Source organism: Botryllus schlosseri, chromosome 7 (assembly GCF_051294905.1).
Source record: "Botryllus schlosseri isolate E-star chromosome 7, Bs_hap1, whole genome shotgun sequence".
Lineage (NCBI taxonomy): Eukaryota > Metazoa > Chordata > Ascidiacea > Stolidobranchia > Styelidae > Botryllus > Botryllus schlosseri.
In genome coordinates, this window is record NC_137242.1 from 22,313,539 (window position 1) to 22,327,972 (window position 14,434).

Consider the following 14,434-nt stretch of genomic DNA (forward strand, 5'->3'; position numbering starts at 1 on the left):
CATTGCCGGTGAACTACGGAGTCCGGACGATTATACTTTTAACAAAAGCCTTTTTCGTACGTATCGAAATCGCGAGTCGCAATGTTATGAATAGATGCTGGGATTGCATATTGTCGTGCCGAGCGCGAAAATTTTTCATATTCACGAATGAATTCCGTAATTAATAGTAGCAGTATCACATATTATTATCAAATATTTATCCTCTCTTATCCCATGTGATCAGATACACCGGTAGGGTTCATTGAGAGAGTGCTTTTGAAAATTTAGGGCAAGTTATAAATGATAATGCATCTTCGGGTGGGCCACTTGGTTGCATGCTGTTATTTTCTTGACCCCCGATCAGGATAGTCGATTGTATCGGTAGTGGAAATATATTAAAATCGTCCAAATGTACCATAAACAAATTTCTTTCGTGCGCAACGCACGATTCCGGCTAAGAGTGAGAAGGGCGCTACTATATTAAAATCGAGAAATTAGGTTATGTTGAATTCCGCGGAGTGTGAAGAAAATTTCAAGATTAATGAGAGGGTAACCGAAGTTGCGGTCACTAGAGGGCGCGCGTGCGACTGGTCCTTTGTTTACGTAACTACGACGACGACGCAGGAAGTGTAGTAGAATATAGATAACTAACCTACCAGTGTTGCCAGATTGGCCCTTTTTAGAGGCAGTTAGTCCCCAAAAAAATCTTTGGTCCTTGGGCCCCCTTTTTTCGATATTTGGCCTATTTGGAAGCAGTTGGCACATATTATCAAACTATAGATAACTCCGTAGGTTAGTTATCTATAATCAAACTAGCTATTTAAATGAATATAATTCCAGAAACCAAACGTGAAAAGCGGTATCGTTTTAGACATTGTTTGCGCAGAGTGCTTCCTCCTGATGACGCTTGAATGCTTGTATTGGGTCTTACCAGTTGTACTGTACGTGCTTTGCTTGATTGATCAGGAACCGTGCGCTGTGCTAAAGGGAATGTTTAGTTTTCCGTTGTATAGGGTTGAATATAGTTTAGTAAGGCACTTAGGCTACTTAGGTATCATATTAGACTTCAATGTGTAATTAATCTGTCATCAATTCATAAAGATTTGGCATTATATTAATTTGCTCCGTTTGTTGATGGGAATTTGTGTTTGTTTGTTAATGGGAATTTGTGGTATCTATAGTATTATTTCACTCAAGAAGACGCATCTGATTTACAACATGCATAGTCAAAATTAGTCTGCCGACAGCGCAACGAGGTCGTGTACTGAGAATAGAACGTTACTGCGGTTACAGACAGTGCTTGATGTATTCAGTGCTTGATGTATTCTATCAAAAGTTATCTAGCAACCCTATTCAGTTTTGTAGTTTTTTTACCATAAGCTAGCTAGCTAAGTCAATTTGAGTATGGCATCATCAGCAAAGGGCCAGTGGAAGAGCAGTTATGATAAAGGGCGGAAGTATAATAGTAAATGGGAAAAGAAATTTGTTTGGTTAAAGAAGGCGAGTGATGGTTCAGAAGATGCATATTGCAGGTTATGCCATACTACCATGATGAGGCATGAGAAGTCCGATAAACATATGAGGAGAGTTCCATTGAAAGGGCAAACTTCGCTAAAAGTTGTTAAGAGTTCAAGCAGCCAAAATGATGAACTCAAAATGGCTGAACTTCAGATTGCCGTAAGCGTAACCTGTCACAGTGCTATTCGTTCGATTGACCACCTTGGAGAAATCATGGTAACACATGGAAAAGGTAGCACTTTGGAAGAAATCAAGATGCATAGAACTAAGTGTACATGCTTAATAAAGAACATCATTTCACCTTCCATGAAGTCGGATTTAATTGATTTAAAAGATAAGAAATATGCCATTATTGTCGATGAATCAACTGACATCTCTATCCAAAAGCATTTGTGTATCTCCTTTTTGCTACTTAAGTGAAAAAAGGAATGAAATAATCACTGCATTTCTGGGTTTAATTCCTGTACTTGAAGCAACAGGAGAAAATCTTTTCAATTTGATTGATGCAGAAATTACAAGCATCAATCAAAGTCTAGCAAACTGGACTGGTTTTGCCTCAAATGGAGCTTCAGCGATGCTTGGTTGCAACAATTCTGTGTGGTCTAGGTTGGAGAAAGTGTCCCCACAATGTGTGCAACTCAAATGTACCTGTCACTCACTTGCATTATGCATTCAGTATGCATTTTCAAAACTGCCATCAAACATTGGATTTATGCTTTCAGAAATACCACGATGGTTTTGTAACAGTGAGTTAAGGAGGGAGGCATATAAGGAGCTATTTCTTGTCATGAATGCCACAACAGCTGTTGAGCCGATGTCAAGTATTCCACTGCCATTTGAAAAACTATCATCGACCAGATTGTTAGTAAGGGGGAAGGTGATGTTTAACATTTCAATGAATTGGCAGGAGCTCAAGGCCTACTTTACCAGTGCAGAATTAGCTACAAAGAAGATGGATGGAAAGTACAAGGCTCGACTTCTAAAGGAAATGCTATCTGATGACAGCAATTACTTATATTTTTGTGTTTGCAACACCAATTGTGCAAGAATTTGAAAGCGTGAACAGTCTTTTTCAGCAAACAAGAGCGGATCCACACATCTTGTACCAGGAAAAGAAACATACATGATGTTGATTTCGGAGTCAAATTTATAACAGAATGTAACCATGTCCAAAAAAAGAATGTCAAAGCACTCCAAGAAGTAAACAATGTTAAGACAAGGTGTCTATCTATGCTTGAGGAAGCAGATTGTCAAGTTTCCAAGAGACTTCCCCCTGTCAAAGATACTTTCAAGAATTTGTCATTATTGAATCCTGTGGTTCTTCTCAACCAAGCATCAAGACCGGCTTTTGCAAAACTGCCACTTTGCACTTAGCAGGGGATAATATCGGTATGATTGAGGAACAATACAGAAAGGTTATCTTCATAGCGGCACCATTCAAGGCACATGGAATTCCACACGACAGTGAATAATTTTGGGTCGGAGTGCTTTATGATGATTCATTCAAGGAGCTTGCAATGTATGCATTAAAATGCCTTGTAACTCCAGCGAGCAATGCTGTTGTGGAGAGAATATTCTCCCTTGTTACATCGGTCAAAACAAAAGCAAGAAACCGCATGCAGCTAAAACTTCTGGATGCTATTGTAAGGATAAGAGCAAATCTTATGCTTTCAAACAAGTGCTGTGAGAACTTTCAAGCAACACCAAAAATGCTGCAAAATTTCACGGCAGATATCGTTTATGCCAAAGATTCGAGTGGAAACACTGTTGAAGACGAAGATTTGGCATTGTTCTTATAGAATGTGGACTGTGTTTGAATGGTTAAAACAGACCAATATTGAAACACAAGAAGTTTTATTTGACAATATTCAGTTGGAAAAGGCTTGACATAATAGCAGTTATTCTAGTTACGATTCGGTGTCCTACAATGCTATCAACCGGTGTAGTGGATTTAGTGTCCTGCAACAGTATTAGCAATATAAATCAGGAAATTCCTGTAATTGGCAAAAGGTCTATGGGTGATATTGCAACGTTAATGTCGTTGTTAACGTTATTATGCATCGTTTAACAACGTTATTGACCAATTTGGGTGTTTTAAACCAGTTTGGCCCTTTTTTTGAAATGGTTTGGCCCTTTTCCTCAAAAGCTGTCTGGCAACCCTGTAACTTACGGATAGATACCCAACACCCGTCGTCACGCTTGCTTGCTCGGAGGAAAATACTGCTCAGCAATCTGAACTCAACGTAATTGCCAATCCCATAGCTGACGACCCGAGCACTCAAATTAAATAAAGTTGATCTTATTAGAAAGCTACTGTCGCACTGATTCCGAAAATATACAGTAAACCAGGGGTTCTCAACCCACGGCCCGCAGACCGTTATTTTGCGGCCCGCGACATGTTTCATTATAAACGCAATTACTAAGACACAGTAATTTTACAAATTAATTTAGATACTTAGTTCTCTTATCGCACCGTCTCTCTTTCGTTAGATTACTCATTCTTGAAAGCAGTGGTTCTCAAACGGGAGGACGCGCTGCTTGGGGGCCTGAAAGCATCTGAAGGGGGCGGCGGGGGCGTGAAGCTGCGGTCAACTGAAAAAAAATTGCGCTGGGCGCAATTTATCTCCGATTCCTAGTTATTTCTCGGTGTATATAGTCAGAATTTCATATTTGAGAATTATCTCATCAACAGCCTTGACCTTCCATGCCATTGAACTAGCCGTTTGTGTTGCTAGCAGTCAGGGTGCCCCCTCATCGTCATATAACAAAATGCAACCATGGTGCCCCCCTCATCGTCATATAACAAAACGCAACCAGACTCAAATTTTGTTATATGACGATGAGGGGGCACCCTATCAAAAACGGGGGCCTGCCAAAATAGTTTGAGAACCACTGCTTTAATGTGATCTCGTTTCTTGATATATGCTTGACTTCAGATAGTTATTGTTTTGAATCAGTATTCGACTGGACTCTAGTTCAAAAGAATTCCGCTACGTAGTAGGCCTACATTTTAAAGAGTGTTAGAGTCACTGCGAACGGTTGTTGAGATTGCCGACGACGTTACAGATGCATCGTTCAAAATTGATTGAAATATCGCTAAACCCAAGAAATCTGCTAGAGAAGGCGGTATTTCAATAAAACCTCAACATTATGTGCGAATATTTGCTGTTTCCGGAACTTAGTAGCAAGGACAACATCACCCGACGAATTGCAAAGATACAGTCGTCTGCTTCAATCGTGACCAGACGAAAAACATCAATGTCAATTGATCTTTAATCGCATGCTCCGAAACAAGTTGCCGCGTAGACTACTTTAACCCAGCCTCAGACGAATCCACCGACATTCATAAAATTCAACCAGATGATTAGTTATGCAGAGTGGACTTATATGCAGAGGAAATGCAGGCTGGGCAAACGTGGGGAGGTGACCAGCATAATATCAACTTGACAAAGCTGACTCCAGTTGCTGCCCCATCCATGAAAGGAAGGAAGGGTTAATTGCTCAGAAATGACCACAAACGCCAGACTTCTTATCTTATCACTGAGAGCTGCAGTGCCCCAGGCTTGGAAGGAAAGAAAAAGGGTTGATTGATGGTTTCCTCAGAAAAGGCCCCGATCACCAGACGTCTTCTCATATCGCTCGCTCAAAGCTCAATGTGATAATGGCCTCCGTAACGCAAAAGTTACAGTAATTCTAAACATGCCCTGTCACGCATTCAAACAGAGAGTTTGGTTCTCTGGTGGAAGGGTTTGAAGTTGAATATACCGACTTGGTATCGAATACAATGAAGGGATTTACTTGCGTCGCAAAAAGATACATAGTCTCACAACAAGTGGCCGCTGCAAACTTACGAACGTTGTCCATTAATGCTTTCGACTGCATAAAACGTACTACATGGTCGTATACGACTAGTAAATAGGCTACATTAGCCCAAGTTTAACAGTAGCCCACAAATACATGTAAATAGTTTTCTGCGGCCCGCACCGTCTTCTGCTGGTAAAATGCGGCCCGTTATACAAGGGAAGTTGAGAACCCCTGCATTAAACTTTCATCAAGGCAAAAGAACCAGCCCGAAATAGCGTTCAAAGTCTGAAAATCGGCATTGTTCCAGACAATCGCATCGACGCACCACAATGACCATAACAATAACCCTTGCGTGTCTTCGATTGTTCAGAACAACAATAACCCTTGCGTGTCTTCGATTGTTCAGAACAATGCTAATTTTCAGACTGTGAGGTGTATTTCGAGGCGGTTCCATTGGCCCGATCGGGTTTTGATGTATATTTTCGGAATCAGTGCGACAATAGCGTTCAAATAAGATCAACTTTATTCAATTTGAGCGCTCGGGTCGTCAGCTATGGGATTCGCAATTACGTTGCGTTCAGATTGCTGAGCGGTATTTTCCTCCGAGCAGGCAAGCGTGACGACGGTGTTGGGTATCTATCCGTAGGTTAGTTATCTATAAGTAGAAGTAGTATTGGAGTGGTAGTAGTAGTAGTGGAGTAGTTATAGTAGTAGAGTAGTAATAGAGGTAGTAGTGATGCCGTGTTGTTCTGTTCCCCGTTGCTCAAATGCCGGCGGTCACCGATTTCCGACTCGCGAAGACACCAGAAAGAAGTGGATAGTGGTGATACGAAGGCTTGACCAAGAACTGGGGCAGCCGGGCCCAAGCGCTCGTGTTTGTAGCGCACATTTTGTGGAGGTCGACTATCGTGACGATGGAAATGGTAAGGATGAAATTTCTTGATTGCCGTTGGGCATCGAATGCTCCAGCCCAGCTGGTACATGTTGCTTTCCGTTAGGTAGTATATAAGCCAGGAGTTATTGAACAGCTGTATATTTGGTTGAACAAGTCCCTCGTTTTATCTGTCTCAATACCAGAAATTCATTCATTCATTTTCGTTTTTCTGTTTACAGCTGAGAGGAAATTATTGCGCGACGGTGCAGTGCCTTCTATTTTCCCATTTGGACGGTCTGCAAAGGAAGGGTAGGAAGAGCAAAGCGCAGGCATCATGATCCATTTGAAGGTATTTGTCCTGACAACATCCACTCGAATTTAAACCCAGTAATAGGGTTTAGCGAAGAGGTCGTAATCGATAATGATAATGAGGGGTGCAGTAATCAATTGAATATGTCTGTAAACGATGGACATGTTGACGAAACGACTCAATGTTGTTTGATGCCATCACATGGATTGAGATTGGACAGCTTGAAAGACAAACCCGAAGCTGTGAAATATTACACTGGATTTGATGATTACCATCACTTTGATTTTTTTTCTAATGTTCTTGGTCCAGCTGCCCATTAATTAAAAAGTCAATGCAGCCGTCTGTCTCCCCGAGAGCAACTCTATCCAACTCTCATGAAACTTCGCCAGGCAAAAGACGACTCATTCAACATCAGCAAAGTTCGAGTAGGTCAGTTGTTCAACATGTGGGTCAATTTCATGTACCACCAGTTGAAAGAGTCGAACACCTGGCCATCGTCTGAGCTGACACAAGAACACATGCCACAAGATTTCAGCAAGAATTTCCTTCTACCAGAGTAATATTAGATGCGACCGAAGTTCCCATTGAAAAGCCCTCACAACACCTTGAAAACCATCATCGGCTGTTCTCCCTCTGGCCTTGTCTCTTATGTGTCCGATACTTATGGTGGTAGGACGACCGATAGACAAATTATGGAGAGATCTGTGCTAATAACAGATAAAAGCAAGCTCCAGCGACGGGACAGCATCATGGCTGATCGCGGATTATTGGTGCAGGATTTATTTGCAAATACTTTGTAAATACTCCACTTTTGCTTGGGGACAAAAACCAATTTGATGAGGAAGTATTATTTCACGACCGCCGAGTTGCCTCGAAAAGGATACACATCGAGCGTATCATAGGTAGAAGTAAGACCTTCAAAATTTTAAAGAATGAACTTCAATGGAACAAAGTTGCCATCGGACACAAACTGATTTTTGTGTGCTTCATGGCTAACCAACTTCCGTAGGCGTATACGTTGACAAATACGCATAGATTTATAAATATTAGATATACTCTTGAACGTGCTTCACAGTTGGCTGTGTTTTGTCATGACGGAAGTTTCTTCTACTACTTGATGGTATGTAGCTTATGGTTACATATTTACCTCAATTTTTCAGGACTAACCGAGGTGAGCCATTGTGGTATGACTGTGTACTTCTGTATTTTGATACCCTCCTTGCAGAAAAAAAATGAATTTTTGATACCTTGGGAGTATGAATGCGCGCAAGAAAGTCCAGGCTATATTATATATGATTATGCTCTCCAGGTTGTGCCGATTACGCCGAAGCCCTTACAGTTGTATATGCCAGCCCACTCCTGATCAAGTTACCGCAATTACTATAGTCATACTGTGTCTAGAGTTGAGGCCTGAGAATTTGCTGTATAATTACAAAAACTTTTATACAAAGAACAATTAGCATTGGAAGTAGATGAAATATGGCACTAATTCAGTGCTGCAGCGTTTGCAGCAATGTATCCCCGATAGTGGTTGAGCTTAGGCAAAAGGTACTCCTTTCAAAATTTGTCATCATACTGCACCTCCTCGATCAATATGCACGGTTTTCCATTACAGGGGTGTACACAATGAAGTAGCAAGCATCCCTCTTGCTTAGTGCCAGGCCTCCTTGTATCTGAGAGTAGTATGGGTGCGACCTACGTAATGCCAAGCAGTATGGGTGCGACCTACGTAATGCCAAGCAGTATGGGTGCGACCTACGTAATGCCATTCTCCCATCAGACCTGAACTCGAGGAATGAGAAGTCTTTCCCTGGTGCAATATGGTTTTCACGGGCAGTGTATGAGCATTTAATGTCTATGGTGTGGGTAGACCCCACTAACCCATCTGGAGTAGCCATAAGGTAGGGAAACGACGGCAATATCCAGAGACCCGACGAGTCTACAGTAAACACACATCTCCTCCTCAAATGCCCGCCTCGCTATTGGCTCATAGGTGTCTTTCCATGAATAATTGGCTGAACATTGAGTTTTTGGGGATTAAGGATGGTGTTACACAGAGAATGGAAATCACGTCGGGCTGTGAGATGGAAAATGGTGCCGAAGTGACTTGCTGTTAATCGGCATTCTCTGTGACGAATCCACAAACTGCTGTGGCTTTGTTGTCTTGTAGCAGACTGAATCTGTCCGGCTTCTTTTTCTGTAATCTGGGAACAAAATAGACAATTTCATTTAAAAGAAACATTCTACAGTGGTGCAGAGTGATGATGAGGTGCAATGGAAGTACATGGTTACTAGGGTGGTTCAAAAATAACTTTTTTGGTCAAATCTTGCGGCTTACTCGATTAAATCGTCAGGTTGCCTGAAAAAACAATGTATACCAAATTTCAATCAATTCCAACCGGTAATCGCCGATTTCGTAGTGTTTTAAAAAAGTCGAAACTATCCCTATGATACAGTGCAACTGAAATAGCAACGGTACCGACGGCAATCATGCATATGACGGTGCCAGCGAAGCCAATGAGGTAACTGAAATATTATTCATATAATGTAGCTTTCTATATCATATTTATGAGACATTCTTAGTCTTGACATGAGTAATAAAATATATATCACACCATTCTGAGTATCATACTGTGAAAACATGTCACATAACCCACTAAAACATGAGCGTGTCAATGTTGCCGCAACGGTGATACCTCGAGCCGTCGCCACTTCAGGAGTACTTTGGAGAAACCATAACAAATGACGCTTCAGGCGTGGCTGGTATACGCTGAATTGATTTAGTAGTGTAGGGAGTAGAAACCAGTGCCTATTTCCTCTTGTTTTAGTTTTATTACAGAATTGAATTAGAGAGCCTGTGGAATATATGGAGCGTCGATCCAACGATGTTTACGTGCCTCTTATAGGGAAGGCAAGAAGTGAAACATTTTCTTCTGTGAGACTCCCTTCTACTCATGAAGTGATGCAAAGATATGTATTTCACTTGAAAGTACAGCGGCTGACTAAAAATCAGGTGGCAATACGTATCTGGAAAGAGCTGGAAGCTATCTGGAGCAGTCTTCTTGAAACCACAACACCGGGTTTACCATGTTGTAAAAGTAGGAAGTCAGTAACATACAAAGTGAATCAGCTATGGAGAAGATATTGTAGAATTATGCGTAAAACCCGTCCCGGTGAACACGTATCCCAAAGGACGATTGATGAGGAGAAATATTTTAAAATTATGTTGACCAATTTGTTTGACATTTCGACAGCAGGTGTAATGAAGCGATTAAATGAAGACGATTGTATATTTTTGGAACGTCAGCGTCGACCACGTGAATACGCATTTCGCGTTAAAGATCCTGGTCTATGTAAGTGGCGAAGCTCTAAACATAAAATGAAGAAGGCTGGAGCAGAGCCGAGCTATGGGAAGAATCGCCTTCGACCTTGTCAAAACACATCTAACACTAGAAAACGACAAAGCCATAACCACGAGTCAGATGAAGCTGGATCGAAGCGCAGTAAAATATCCCGTGAAGAGACACAGATCGATTCTTCGTCGATAAGTTCACTCGAGGCTCTCTGAGACCGCATCATGGCAATGGATGGATACTGAATATGGTGATAATCCCCCATAATAAACTCTCCTCAAAGGGTAGTTGTTGAAAATGTTAGAATGTCAATTTATTCGGAATCATTCGTTAATATTGGTGGTGGTGGTGGTTGTGATTAGTAATTATGTTTTCAACATATGATGAAATCTTGCCATCTTTTGGATTTTCATCATATCGATGTAGGGTAAATGAATCCAGTGCTTGCCAAATTCCAAAATGTATCTCACTGTTCTCCATCATACCAAAAGATAATTCCAGAATGTGTATGAAATACAGAAGACTAAGAATGTCTCATAAATATGATATAGAAAGCTACATTATATGAATAATATTTCAGTTACCTCATTGGCTTCGCTGGCACCGTCATATACATGATTGCCGTCGGTACCGTTGCTATTTCAGTTGCACTGTATCATAGGGATAGTTTTGACTTTTTTAAAACACTACGAAATCGGCGATTACCGGTTGGAATTGATTGAAATTTGGTATACATTGTTTTTTCAGGCAACCTGACGATTTAATCGAGTAACCCGCAAGATTTGACCAAAAAAGTTATTTTTGAACCACCCTAATGGTTACGAATAACTACCACTAGGCCGACTAGGAAAAGAAGCATCGCACCTTTAAAGAATAGTCTACCCAGTACTGTCTCCAGTCAATACCAAAATAATTATGATCATAAGTGGCTTAAAACAAATTTGCTTTTTCGTACATATGCCGCATCGGAAGGTCTTTGCCAGAAGAAAAGCTGAAACCAATGACTTGATTTCTGACATAATCATTATAGCCAGGCCAGTTTTGAAATTTTGAAGGTCATGGATCCTCATCGTTCTTTTGGACAAACAGGTCTTGGCATTTAACCGGAGAAGCTGTAAATCCAAGAATTGTTACATCAAGTTTTGATCAAATTATATATATATATATATATATATATATATATAAATAACCTACTCTGAATCTTAGATAATAAACCTGTTTTTGATCATCCTTGTCTTACCTAAACGAAACTTGCGAGGCCTGTGAAAAGTCTGAAGAGCGTCAGTACAGCCGTTTGCAACCTTAAGTGCGCCTGACTCCTTGAAACATGCAAGCAATAAGAGAATAGCTGCAATATGCTTGCACGTACTGTGAAGACCGGCATCTGCTGGGCATTCACACGCACTATTCTGGATTTCACCACTTGGCAGTAACGCAACTTTCACATTATAGGCGAGCTGAAAAACAGGCACATCTTCGTTATTCCCCACACATCGAGGAATGTTCCCCATGAATATGTAAAAATTAATAGTGTTTCACGTGTAAAACAACCAACCGTGTTCACCATTTACACTTATTTTCTCTTATTTATGATGTCTCTCTCAAGCAATATGTCACTATCCGGCGTTTATCTTCCCGGCTTTTGGTTTCGAGCATCCAATGCACCTGTAAAACAATACAGCACCAAAACAAAAATACGATGGTGCCGGATATATAGCATTTGCGTTTTCACACGAGTCATGGTATTGTGAACTGGGCATGGGGATGGTATTGTGAACTGGGCATGGGGGAGTTGCCTTGCGGTGAATTCGACGCATGGAACATCAATTCGATTCTTGGCAGTATCACGTTCTGGAGTCGGTTGCAAAATTGCGTGTCTTGCGTTTATTTTACAGTGTCTTTCAAACATATCTCCGTAATGACCCGAATATATCAAGATCGCACAATTTTACATCGGACTTGTTTGTTTCAGTATCTTCCTATCTGCTCATTGTGTCTCACTTTGTCTTGTGTATCGCGCCGCACATTGAAAGTATGAAACTAATAATAATAAATTGAATTTGGCTCCTCATCGCCAGCTGATCCGCATAAGCCGTGTCTTACGAAAGCGTAGATATGGGGCGTGCTACAAGTCTTGCATAGGGAATGATAATCTAGATTGTAATATATCAGCTTGGTGCCAACAACGATCAACTGAGCCTGCGGTGTTGGTATCTGTAGTTGCAGGAATAAATTGATGTATCCTAAACTGATTTCCTAACTTATCAGCCCTATCTGGGACAACAAATCTAATCGCCGAGACCAACCCTGTAGCCATAGCCTTATAATATAATGGCTATGGTGTAACCAAATTAGCTATACGATTGTCAGTTGTTTCTTGTATCCAACTATGTTCTGAAGTAGAACTCGTCGTGACTGAGTTCCGTTTGACCTACCCCTGGCTCGCCCACAAGTTTGCATCAGGTCAAATCGCAACGAGAATGATGTCACAGTGATATTCAGTTCCACGTCTACATTGGCTGCTGGGGTTTGGAACCTAATAAATTTTGTCAATGGCCTGCGTGAGTTGTGGGCTCTGTGACAATTAAATGATTTACGTTTTAGGGGGTGTAAAATAAATTTGGATCAACATAAGACATTTTTCTATATCACCTTCCAGACTAACTGGCAATTATTTTTGGTGTGAAGTATAGGGCTTGTATCAGGGTATATAATGACATATATTTTTCGAATCAATACCATCCTCGAGTGGACAATTTTCTATTCAATTACAATATTTATAGGGTGGGGGACCAATATGGTACCGTAGCCTAAATCAAGCGAAATAGTTGGACCAACTAATTACCTAACAACGGAAACACGCTTACATATATAGAGGCAGTTAATCATAGTTATCTGCGGTGTTTTATCGCTATTGCAAGGTATTTGAAAGTCAAAATGTCGATTTCCGGGAAATATTATGTGGCATTGATTTTGCAAGTTAATTTCGACAGAAATCAAAACGTGATTTTATCGCCACATTTGAGTTGATATAAAATCTATTTTATTCTTGAAGGTGGCGACGAAACATTCTTCATTGACTTGCTGTAGCTTAGATCAGTGGTTCTCAACCTTTTTCGCCTCGCGGACCGGTAAAATTTCAAAAAACGTCTGGCGGACCGATGAACTGTAAAAATTGAAATGAAGCCAAAATGTAAAGTATGCAACCGTTTTTCGCAATTATATGATGCTAGAGAGTGACATTTGGAGGGTTTTGATCGTATTTAATAATATTCATGATGGCATCCATGTGATTTTATGGTAGTGAGTCTGCCAAGTCGAGGTAAAATTGCCTTGTCCAGATAAACGTGCTACCGCTGAGAGTCGGTTACAGCTTTTCGCGCCAAAGGCCGTGGGTTTAAACGGCCACGCCAACTCAATACCGACCGACAATATCAAGAAAAGAAGCGTAGTCTATCGGAGTCGAACCAAGTACCTTGTCGTGCTACCTTGCTAATTGCCCACTGCCACCAGACGCAGGCTACTCCGGCAACTGCGAATACAGTGCGTGCCGCAAGAAAACACATTACAGCAGCTATACCGGCTATCCGCAAATCCGGTCCGAAAAAGCACTTCGTCAGCCCACCCCCAAAACGTTGATCTTGGGGGCCCCACAGGGTGATAAGCCAAACTTCCGGGGGCGAAGGCCCCAAGACCCTACACTTGGGTGGATATTTTCACCTGCACTTGATCACCGTAAGTAGAGAGTTTACGTAGCTTATCGCGACAATGGCGACAATTTTCGATCATTCACGACTGAAGCGCTTTTCTCGCGGTCGAATTTTAGGCCCAAATTTCGGAGTCCCATATATGTTAACCTTAACTTCATTATGTGTGGATACGTCGTGGTGCGGCAATGACTGACGCCGAAATGCCTATAAATCATGCGTATTTCTAGAAGGGCACCTAATAAGCAAGACATTCAGGGACACTATATCGTGCAAAGCCCGAAAAGAAATTGAAAAATGTTGGAAAAAGTTTCAAATAAAACGCTAAGAGTTATATTCATTTTCGAAAAAATTTTGGGCCCTTTTCAAGCTCGGCCCCTCTCCAATTGGGCGGTTTGAGGTTCCCCAGTTACGGTCCTGCACAAAATAAATGAATCGAAAATGAATAATCAAACTGCGCTGCTTAGCGATGAGTGAGCTCGTATCTGTTCTGTATTTGTCGCTCGCATGTCGTCAAATGAAACGTTTTGTACTTTATGTCGAATCGAACATGTTTCTAGCCCTAATGTTACCTCAAGAAGTTTTGAATCAGTTTAGAATTCATCTTGAAATTAAAGTATAAAATTGTAATATTCCTCGCGGACCGGCAGGAATGTAGTCGCGGACCGTCGGTTGAGAACCACTTGCTTAGATTATTACAATACACAAAACAAGTTGAAAAATGTGAGTTTTGAGCGTATATCTCATAGGGCCCGTGGTCGTGTGCCATTGGTCCCACCGGGCAACAAATTTTAAACGTTCATAAATATTTTTTGAAAAGGAGGATTCGATGTAAATGTCCGCGATAGGTAGAGCTCGTATCAAAGTGTTGAGACAGCAAAAGAGCTGC

At 41.2% G+C, this 14,434-nt stretch overlaps 2 long non-coding RNA genes and 1 pseudogene across 3 annotated transcripts in view; 2 read left to right on the forward strand and 1 right to left on the reverse strand.

Moving 5' to 3' along the window:
• The window catches only part of LOC145443012 (uncharacterized), a 70,473-nt gene that overhangs the window by 50,051 nt on the left and 5,988 nt on the right, over window positions 1–14,434 (reverse strand). The gene's annotated exons all lie outside the window — the stretch shown is intronic.
• Window positions 1–14,434, forward strand: part of LOC145442973 (uncharacterized) — a 153,860-nt gene that overhangs the window by 7,780 nt on the left and 131,646 nt on the right. The window lies entirely within an intron of this gene.
• LOC145442809 (uncharacterized) lies at window positions 17–13,122 on the forward strand (annotated as a pseudogene). Its single transcript, XR_013916160.1, has 2 exons — window positions 17–6,224; window positions 6,415–13,122. The product of XR_013916160.1 is annotated as an uncharacterized LOC145442809 (transcript).